Here is a 10890-nt window from a genome sequence, read left to right as displayed (position 1 = left end):
ACTATGTTGGCAAACCATGGTGTTTTCACTTGTTGTACCTCAAACAATTGTTCATCTGGAAAGGAGTCAAGAAGTGGTGAAATATTATGAGGAGGCTCGATAAGGATTCTAGACAAATGATCTGCTACAACATTTGTGGTACATTTCTTATCACGAATTTCTAGATTAAATTCCTGTAACAACAGGATCCATCAAATTAGGCGAGGCTTGGTGTCCTTTTTTGAATGGAGGTACCGGAGAGCAGAATGATCAGTGAACACAATAATCTTGGATCCTAAGAGATAGGACTGAAACTTGTCCAGAGCAAATACTACATCTAGTAATTCTTTCTCAGTAGTGGTGTAATTCAATTGTGCATCTGAGAGTGTCTTACTAGCGTAGTAGATGACGTGAGGTAACTTATCTAGTCGTTGCCCTAAAATCGCCCCAATGGCATAGTCAAAAGCATCACACATGAGTTCAAATGGAAGGATCCAATTGGGAGGTTGTATGACAGGTGTTGTAGATAACTTAGATCGGAGTTTTTCAAAGGCCTCTTTATATGCTTTATCAAAGACAAAGGGTGTATCCTTGGCAAGGAGATTGCACAAGGACCTAGAGATTTTGCTGAAGTCTTTAATGAAGCGACGATAAAAACCAGCTTGGCCAAGAAAGGAACGATTTGTTTTATAGATTTGGGTGGAGGAAGATTAGAAATAAGATCAACTTTTGCTTTATCTACCTCAATACCCCTTTTGGACGCAATGTGTCCCAAGACTATACCCTCTTGAACCATGAAATGGCTCTTTTTCCAACTTAGCACTAGATTGATCTCCTTACATCTTTTCAAAACCAGGGCTAAATTACTGAAACAATCATCAAATAAGGGGCCAAAAACTGAAAAATCGTCCATGAATACCTCAAAAAATTTTTCTACCATGTCAGAAAAAATTGCCATCATACATCGTTGAAATGTTGCGGGTGCATTACATAATCCAAATGGCATTCTCCTATCCGCAAATGTCCTAAATGGACATGTGAAAGTGGTTTTCTCTTGATCATCGGGATACACGGCTACTTGGTTATATCCAGAATAACCATCTAAGAAACAGTAGAAATCCTGACTGGCTAACCTTTCTAATATTTGGTCAATAAAGAGCAAAGAAAAATGGTTCTTCCTAGTCATGGAGTTTAACTTCCTGTAGTCAATGCAAACACGCCAGCTAGTGGTCGTGCGTGTGGGCATTAACTCTCCTTCCACATTTTCAACCACAGTAATGCCCGATTTCTTTGGTACTACTTGAGTCGGACTCACCCAGTTGCTATCAGAGATAGGATAAATGATTCCGGCATTTAGCAACTTCACTACTTCTTTCTTATCCACCTCTTTCATGTTAGGATTGAGTCTCCTTTGCATCTTCTTTTAGGTGATTTCGATGCATGCAAATAGATGGGTCAATCCCCTTCAAATCAATTACGGACCATCCAATTGCATGTTTGTGTTCTCCTAGCACACTCAAAAGTTGACTCTCCTGTTTGTCAGACAGGTCAGCTACGATGATTACAAGTAGGATGTCTTCTGATCCTAGAAAAGTATACTTAAGTGTTACCAAAAGTGGCTTTAACTCAAGTTTGGGAGGGGACTCGATGGAGGGGCACTATGACGCACTAGAAAGGGTAGGAAGAGTTTCATATCGGATTCGCCAAGGATGAGAATTCGTGGGAGATGGATTGTCGAGCAGGACATTGACTTCTTCTATGGCCTTGTCTAGATCAAAGTTATCAATATCAAAATGGGCTAAGCATGCTTCTAGAGGGTCGTCTACCGGAATATAGAAAAGGGCTTCTTCTACAAGATCGTCCATTTTGTCTATTAGGAAGTACTCTTCCTCTCTTGCAGGTTGGTCAGAGGCATGGAATACATTTAGCTTTACTTTCATGTTTCCAAAAGATATATCCATCACCCCAGTTCTACAATTAATACATGCATTGGCTGTAGCTAAGAAAGAACGGCCAAGAATCATAGGGATTTGTTTTTTAAGGTTCGGCACAGGTTCCATATCAAGGACGATGAAATCAACTGGAAATAAAATTTATCTACCTTAACTAGGACATCTTCAATTGTTCCTCGTGGTATTTTAACAGATCGATCAGCCAATTGTAGGGATACCGAAGTAGGTTTTAATTCACCTAATCCGAACTTCTCGTAGACTGAATAAGAAAGAAGATTAACACTTGCCCCTAAATCTAATAGTGCTCAATCAATAGAATTGTCTCCTACCACACAAGAGATGGTAGGGGCACCAGGATCTTTGAACTTAGGAGGGGTTTTGTGCTGGAGGATGAAACTTACTTGTTCAGTTAAGAAGATCTTTTTAGGCACATGTGACCTAGATTTTCGTTTTTGGGTACAAAGGTCTTTGAGAAATTTGGCATAAAATAGAACTTGTTTTATAGTATCAAGGAGAGAAAGGTTGATTTTGACTTGTTTAAATACCTCCATTATTTCTTCCAACGAAGTTTCTTTCTTGCTAAAGGAAGAAGGTGCATTCAGACACTGAGGAAAAGGAGCCTTCGGTGTAAAAGGTGTGGTTGATACTGGACTAGATGGAAACAAGGAAGTGTTTGGATTCTCGTTAGGCACAGTCATACTCTTGTCTTCATTTTTTTTATGTTCTTTTTCTCCAACCTTATTGTCCACTACACGTCCGCTTCTTAAAGTAGTCATGGTATTAGCTTGTTCATGGTGAACATAATTCGGGTGGGTCTCGTGAGCCATGCACTGTCCCCTCGGGTTACTCACTGGTTGACTTGGAAGCTTGCCTTCCTCTCTCTTATTTAGGGTACTAGCTAGCTACCCTAGCTGGGTTTCTAATTTGGCAATCGACTGAGTATGTTAGTGCAACAGTTGTGTATTGGCTTCCAGTCCTTGAAGAGCAGTTAATACTTTCTGCTCAAAAGCAGTATCTCTCTGGGGTGGTAGAGGAGGGACATGTTGAAATTGTGAATAGTGAGTAGGAGGACGGTTTGGATGAACATTCTGAAACGGTTGAAAGTTTTGGGAATAAGGTTGGGAGGTGTTAGGAGTCTGCTGCTTCCAAGAGAAGTTTGGATGGTTGCGCCATCCCGGGTTATAAGTAGTGGAATATGGATCATTACCCGGTCGGGATTGTGTTTGGGTAGCATTAACTTGTTCTTGCACAAATTCAGGGAATTGAGCTGCCAAAGGGCACTCAAAAATAGGGTGAGATAGGCTAGAACAGAGAGCACAAACTTGTGCTTGGGAAAAGTTTAGAAGCTGTTCTCCAGATATTAGCTGGTCCAACTTGCAGGATAGTGCATCTACTTTGTCAAATAGACCTATGGACTGGCTAACTTCATTTATGGTCCCTTTTCTTTGAGAACTCGGGGGTGCTTGACGAGCGGAGGAGGCATGGTGGAGGAAATTTTCATTAAGGTTTTCAAACAATTGCCATGCCTCCTGGTCACTTTTAAGCATGAAAGTTCCTCCGCATGCGGCATCGATCATCTAACGGTTTCGTTCAGTCAATCTGTCATAGAAACATTGCACTAGCTGCCATTTAGGTATTTGATGATGTGGGCATTTACGGATTAGGTCCCGAAATCTCTTCCAAGTTTCATGAAATTCTTCTTCCTCAATTTGGGAGAAGCTTGTGATGGCACGTCTAAACTAGTTCGTTCTTCCTATGAAAAAGTATTTTTTAAGAAATTCTTGTTGCATTTGATCCTAGGAATGAATTGAATTGGCTTCTAAAGAATTTAGCCATTGCTTGGCTCTATCCTTAAGGAAGAAGGGGAATAATCTAAGTTTCAGAGCATCATCAATGAAGTTCTGAATCTTGACAGTGGTGCAAATCTCAAGAAATTCATCTAAGTGTTTATATGGGTCTTCATTGGTGAGCCCATAAAAAGATGGAAGCATTTGGATCACACTAGACTTTATTTCATATTGTACAGCTGCTATCTCAGGTAATCGAATGCAAGATGGGGAAGTATAAATGGTGGGAGTAAAGTACTCCCTCAGGAGTTTGGGTTGTTCTTCAGCCATCTCAGGAGGTGGGGATGATTCTAATGTTCTGATCTCAGCTCGAATATTCCTAAGGGTCCGTTCTATTTCAGGGTCAAAAGGTAATAGGTCACGCACTCTAGAATGACTCCCTTGCATAAACTAATACTTGATCAGTTGATAAGTGCTAATTAATCTATAATTTAATATTCTTTTTCCAGCACTTATCAATGTTCTTAAACGGATAACTACTTATTTTACCATGAAATTGAATAATCATTGAAATAAATTTAAATTATGGTAAGAAGTAAATAATTCTTTTCTTAAACCAGACTCTGAACTTATCTCTCTCTTGGTTGCGATCTTTCATGAAAACTACAGAAAAACATATAAGGAGGAGATCGTGTTGACCTGGTTCGGTAACCTGATGGAATTGTAATCAAGCTAAGGGTATAATTAAATGGGTTTTGGTCCTGATTAGATTGAAAGTTATAATTAATTATTTTTGTATGGGAAAAAGTTTTTTTTTTTAAGTCACAGTCTTGTTTATTTTATTGGTCAAGTCCAATCTATGCAAGTCTAATATATGTAGGTTGAGTCAAACTCATTTGGGATGGTCCCTGACCCGAATCACATGCACCTCGTGAATCAGACCCTCTCAGATTTTCGTTTCAGCCCAACTCATCTATTCCTTTCACCTCCAATCGAGTTCAACCATTTATGTTTTAACCTTCTCCCCCCACAACTCCCACATTATAATATTTGAGTCCGTATCACATCCATTCTTAGATTCCCGATTAATTCCCAATCTCCCCTATTCCTTCCCTCCCATGTCCAAAGAACAGATTCCTCCTTCCACGAATAACTCCCATCTCGTTCATCTCCTAGCTCATCCCCCGCCATTCTGTTCCTATCCACGAAATCATCGCGCCCAGAAATCCTTCCGAACCAGCCCGCATCCTCGCCTCCTCACGACCCCCTGTTTATCGCTTCAAAATAGAGCCATCTTCCAATCCAACCCGATCTTCCGGCCGTCCGCATCCCTCCTGTCGATCCCGCGTCTTCAGCCGAGATCCAGCACCACCGCATTAGCTTCGTGCCAGCCGCATCAACCGCGTGCCATCCGCCGCCCGTTCCACCTCCCAGCAGTCGAAAATCAGCCATTTCCTCCAAGCATTCCAGCCATCCCGAGCTTCACCCGGATTCGTTCCAAGAAGAGATCCCATCGATTCCCAGCTCCAATCACTGTGATTCAGCCTTCACCGCGATTCCAGCCGACTGCATTCAACGAGCCGGTAACCCAGCTCCTTCCGGATCGGCACCCGTTTCGAGCTCCATCCCCATCTTTGCCCGAGATCCAGCCATTCTCCCAGCATCATGCCCTCGCGTGCAACAGGAATCAAGCCTCCGCAAGATCATTCCCAGCATCATGCCCTCCTCCTCTCTCGGGATCCATCACTGGTCTTCGGCGATCTATAAGAGGAAGACGAAGAAGAGAGGAAAGGGGGAGAGCTCGGTTCGAGAACAAAGCTTGCTCTATTTCGGTGAAGGGAAAGAAATAAAAAAAAAAGGAAAAGAGAATAAAAACCAAGAGAGGGTTTGAAGCGGATGGCAAAGGAGTTCTTCAGCATACCAATGGAGATGACGAGCACCATGAGCAGCTAAGCCTCGGTTTAGGGGTTTGATGAAGCCATAGAGGAGTATTCGTTTTATTTTTATTGATTTGAGTTTGTATTGTAAGATGGTTGCATGATGAAGAATTTATCAATTGATTTTATGATTTATCCAATTTATGTGAATCATTTATCTTGCATAAAATATTTTACATAGATTGATCTATTTCATCGAATCCAATACCTGTGGTTTGGAGGAGATATTCATGTGACATCAACTTCATGTTTAATGATTTAATGATCAGATGCATCATGCTAGGTTAGACAGGTCATGCTTATCGTTAGAGTAGATGGTTTGTGCTAGACTTAGATGATTCATGCTGGGAATTAGTTATAATTTTTTTTTGTGATTGCTTTGGCTTGTAGTCGGAAGCAATCAAGTCTTACATACAACTCAATCATTGAAAGCGTCACGGATATAAATCTATCGGTGGAATCTAGCCCTAAACACCTCTCTCCATAGATAATTCATACTACTACACCCATATTAATTCTTAGTTTTTATCATTTACTCTAGCTTATCCCCTTTGAAGTAATTATTTAATTAGAAAAAATAACTTGTCTCCAATCCCTATGGACCGACACCCGTAATCACTATCCTACAGGATACGTGTTATTGCGTGGTTTATTTTTGAAATTGAAATAACCGATCAATTTTTGGCGCCGTTGCCGGAGATTGCTGGCATAGTTATTCTTCCTATCATTAAAAAAAAATTACAAAAAAAAACTTTTTTTAAAATATATATATATATCTAAAATAAAAATATTTTCTATTGTTGTTACTTTTCTTACCTTTTTTTTCTCTCTTATTAATTTTTAATTTTTTTTTATATTATTTGATCAGGAATCGAGCAAAATAATCTGGGATGATCAAAAAGAGAACTGCTGGAAAAGGAATGCTGTAGAGGTTTGCCTAAAAAAAATTTAAAATTGCTGGGAAAATTTCCTTTGGTAACCTCTAAACCTTTCTTGTTTAAATTGATTATTAGCTTGAATTTTGTGGTGATTGTTTGATTTTAATCTTAGCAAAATTGTGAATGCATGCCTGATACACATACACCAATTAATCTGCACATAGTAAGGGCAATCACCCCAACAAGATAAGAACCGGATTTCATCACCGGACTCTTGCCCAACTTAAGTGAACTCAATCTCACATAGTGTCATTTTAATTAAAATCAATTAGACGTTGGCTCCTAAGGACATTCGAGCTCAATAGGATGAAGATCACCGAAAGTTGCACCAATTTCGCTCTGTGGCTTAGTTGATGTCTAGGCAAGCTTTGTCCCTATAAGGGAGACAGTTCATCTGTTCGAGACAAGTGGGTTTTAAGTGGGACCTTTGCGAATGCATCGTGACCCCTCCACTTATCTTGGAGCTTACCTGGTCAACTCGGTTCATTAGACCGGATTGGAGGCTTAGGTGCCCTCTTCAAACCAGTTAGGAGCTGTCTAGTGATTTTAGGATAAATACAAGGATTGATGTGTTTATCTTTTATAGCATGCTTGACTGATCAAGTACTAGTGTATGCAAGGGAGTCGTTCTAGAGTACGTGACCTATTACCTTTTGACCCTGAAATAGAACGGATCCTTAGGAATATTCGAGCTGAGATCAGAACATTAGAATCATCCCCACCTCTTAAGATGGCTGAAGAACAACCCAAAATCCTGAGGGAGTACTTTACTCCCACCATTTACACTTCCCCATCTTGCATTCGATTACCTGAGGTAGTAGTTGTACAATACGAAATAAAGTCTAGTGTGATCCAAATGCTTCCATCTTTTTATGGGCTCACCAACGAAGACCCATATAAATACTTAGATGAATTTCTTGAGATTTGCATCACTGTCAAGATTCAGAATTTCACTGATGATGCTTTGAAACTTAGATTATTCTCCTTCTTCCTTAAAGATGGAGCCAAACAATGGCTGAATTCTTTAGAAGCCAACTCGATTCGTTCTTGGGATCAAATGCAACAAGAATTCCTAAAAAAATACTTTTCCATAGGAAGAACGAACCATTTTAGACATGCCATCACAAGCTTCTCCCAAACTGAGGGAGAAGAATTTTATGAAACTTGGGAGAGATTTCGGGACCTAATCCGTAAATGCCCACATCATCAAATACCTAAATGGCAGCTAGTGCAATGTTTCTATGATGGATTGACTGAACGAAACCGTCAGATGATTGATGCCGCATGCGAGGGGACATTCATGCTTCGAAATGAGCATGAAGCATGGCAATTATTTGAAAATCTAAATGAAAACTCCCTCCACCATGCTTCCTGTTCTCGTCAAGCACCCCTGAGTTCTCAAAGGAAAGGGACCATTTGTGAAATAAGTCATTCTATGGACCTGTCTAGCAAGGTAGATGCATTGTCCTATAAGATTGACCAACTAATAATAGGTGGGCATTACATGAACTCTTCCCAAGCACAAGTATGTACTATCTGTTCTAGCCCATCCCACCCTATTCATGAGTGCCCTTCAGCGCGCCAATTTCTCGAACTCGTGCAAGAACACATCAATGCTGCTCAAACACAGCCTAGACCGGGTAATGACCCATTTTCCAATACATATAATCCAGGATGGCGAAATCATCCAAACTTTTCTTGGAAGCAGCAAGCTTCGAATACAGCCCAACCCTATTTCCAAAATTTTCAAAATCCTCAGAATTTTCAATCCCCACAAAATATTCATCCCTACCCTCCCTTGATTCAATTTCAATACACTCCTCCTCCACCCCAAAGAAACACAGCCTTTGAGGAGAAAGTGTTGAACGCCCTTCAAGGTTTGGAAACCATCACACAATTGGTGCACTCTCACATGCAATCCATCGCCAAGCTAGAATTCCAAATGGGGCAACTAGCTAATGCACTGAACAAGCGAGAGGAAGGAAAGCTTCCAAGCCAACCACTAAGTAATCCTAGGGGACAATACATGGCTCAAGAAAATCAATTAAATGCAATTCATCATGAACAAGCCAATGCTTTGACTACCTTAAGGAGTGGACGTGTAGTAGACAATAAGATTGAGGAAGATAACAATAAGGAAGATGAAGAAGAGGATAGACATGTGTCAAATAAAAATCTAAAACCTTCTTCTTCTTCAGCTAGTCCACCTTCTGCCAAAACTCACATCCCAAAGGCCCCATTTTCTGAAGCTCTTAATTCACCCTCTCCCTTTGGCAAGAAGGAAACTTCACTAGAAGAAATGATGGAGGTTTTCAAACAAGTTAAAATCAACCTTCCGCTTCTTGATGCTATTAGACAAGTTTCCTCCTATGCCAAATTTCTCAAAGACCTTTGTACCTAAAAGCAAAAATCTAGGACACATGTGCCTAGAAAGGTCTTCCTAATTGAGCAAGTGAGTTCTATTCTCCAACACAACATCCCTCCGAAATTCAAAGATCCTGGTGCTCCCACCATCTCCTGTGTCTTAGAAAATAATTTCATTGATCGAGCACTCTTAGATCTAGGGGCAAGTGTCAACCTTTTACCTTATTCAGTTTATGAGAAACTTGGTTTAGGTGAGTTAAAACTCACCTTGGTATCCCTTCAATTGGCTGATCGATCTGTAAAAACACCACGTGGGATAATTGAAGATGTTCTCGTCAAGGTAGACAAATTCTATTTTTCAGTAGATTTCATCGTCCTTGATATGGAACATGAACCTAATCCTAAGAAACAAATCCCCGTGATCCTTGGGCGCCCTTTTTAGCAACAGCCAATGCATGCTTTGTAGAACAGGGGTAATGAACATATCATTTGGAAACATGAAGGTAAAATTAAATGTGTTCAATGCGGCCGACCAACCCGCGAGGAAAGTTGAGTGTTTTATGATAGACAAAATAGATGACCTCATAGAAGGAGATGCAAAAAACTATCTCACTCAGTCTGGCTGAAGACAATAAACTTAGCACTTGTTGGGAGGCAACCCAATTCTCTTAGATTTTTTTAACATTGAGGACAATGTTAGGTTTAGGTTTGGAGGTATTTTTTAAGTATTTTTAATCATTTTTGTTTTGTTTGCATCTCTTGCATTCGTTTTTATTTCATAATGTCAGGTTTATTCGAAAAAATAAAAAATAAAAATTTGTCTTTTAAAAAAAATTGTGTTCATTTTCATTTTTATAAATTGAAAAAAAAACAAAAAAGTAATAAATAATAATGATAATAATAAAAAAGAAATTTTAAAAAAAATATTTTTTTTACCTAATTTCTATACATGAATGCGAGAATGATAAACACACAGGGTATATAAAATCTAAAAAGCCCAATGACTAGTCAGAAGAAATATAAAATTAAGTTCTTTTTATTAAGTCTCTCTTAGGGAGTTATAAGCTAATTATTACTTTGGAATTTCATTACACACTGGCCGACCCTTCTAAAGTCTAGGCTCGACATTATGTTGATAGTATAGTAGCAACCTTGGACCCTGATAAATCATACTTATATAATCCAAAAAAAAAATCATCAATAAAAATGAATTTAGTCAGGAACATCGAAAAGGGCTACCTATTGTCAAAGATCAAGTGGGCTTGTGATGAAGACTCTGAGCATAGGTCCGTAGGGAAGTCTTGATGCCCGACACCTTATGCCAATTGGTGTGAGAGTTATCGACTGATTGCTCGTTACACAGAGAAATCACCACAAGAGTAAAAGTACACAATTTATGATATTAAAAAAAAAGAAAAAAAAAGACAATAGTGTGAAAGCCATCGTTGTAAAAATTCGAGTAAACTGGAATATTAAAGATAAAGCCCGTGAGGTACTAAAATAAACATCTACAACTCTCGAAATTCTGCTGATAAGATGATTTTGAATCAGTGAGCAGGTCTTTTCGACCAATCCTTGGAAACTACTAGTATTAGCAATATTTTGGAGATCCAAACTCTTAGCTTGTGTATGGTCCAGATTTCACCGAGCACTCTAGTATAAATAAGTCTTACAACTCCCTAAACGGAAACTTAATGACTTTAACTAAGATTACATACTAACCTAGAATTTGGGCTGACTTAGTAAATAAAACCGTGTGTGCTTTGAAATTTTTATCATTTATGTATCTTAAATTAGATTTTAATTAAAAAAAAGAGTTTTTGAAATTCTTTACTAGTATGCATTTGAAATTCGATTTTCCCTTCATAGATCAATTGATCTAAAAAAAAATAACAATAATAAAAAGAGACTTATTTAAAGATAGAAGTTTGTG

General features: G+C 39.0%; 1 non-coding gene across 1 annotated transcript; it reads right to left on the bottom strand.

Annotated features, from left to right (window-relative positions):
- Positions 1-7699: 7699 nt before the first annotated feature.
- LOC149753746 (small nucleolar RNA R71) lies at positions 7700-7805 on the bottom strand. The gene has a single exon (XR_016409275.1). It is a non-coding gene; the product is annotated as a small nucleolar RNA R71 (small nucleolar RNA).
- Between the last annotated feature and the right edge of the window lie 3085 nt (positions 7806-10890).

This window comes from Phoenix dactylifera, chromosome 4, assembly GCF_051530095.1.
Source record: "Phoenix dactylifera cultivar Ajwa chromosome 4, Ajwa_hap1_PhDact_Kaust_v1.1, whole genome shotgun sequence".
Taxonomy (NCBI): domain Eukaryota; kingdom Viridiplantae; phylum Streptophyta; class Magnoliopsida; order Arecales; family Arecaceae; genus Phoenix; species Phoenix dactylifera.
Note: the sequence above shows the minus strand (reverse complement) of the source record. Positions and strands in the feature narration are given on the sequence as shown.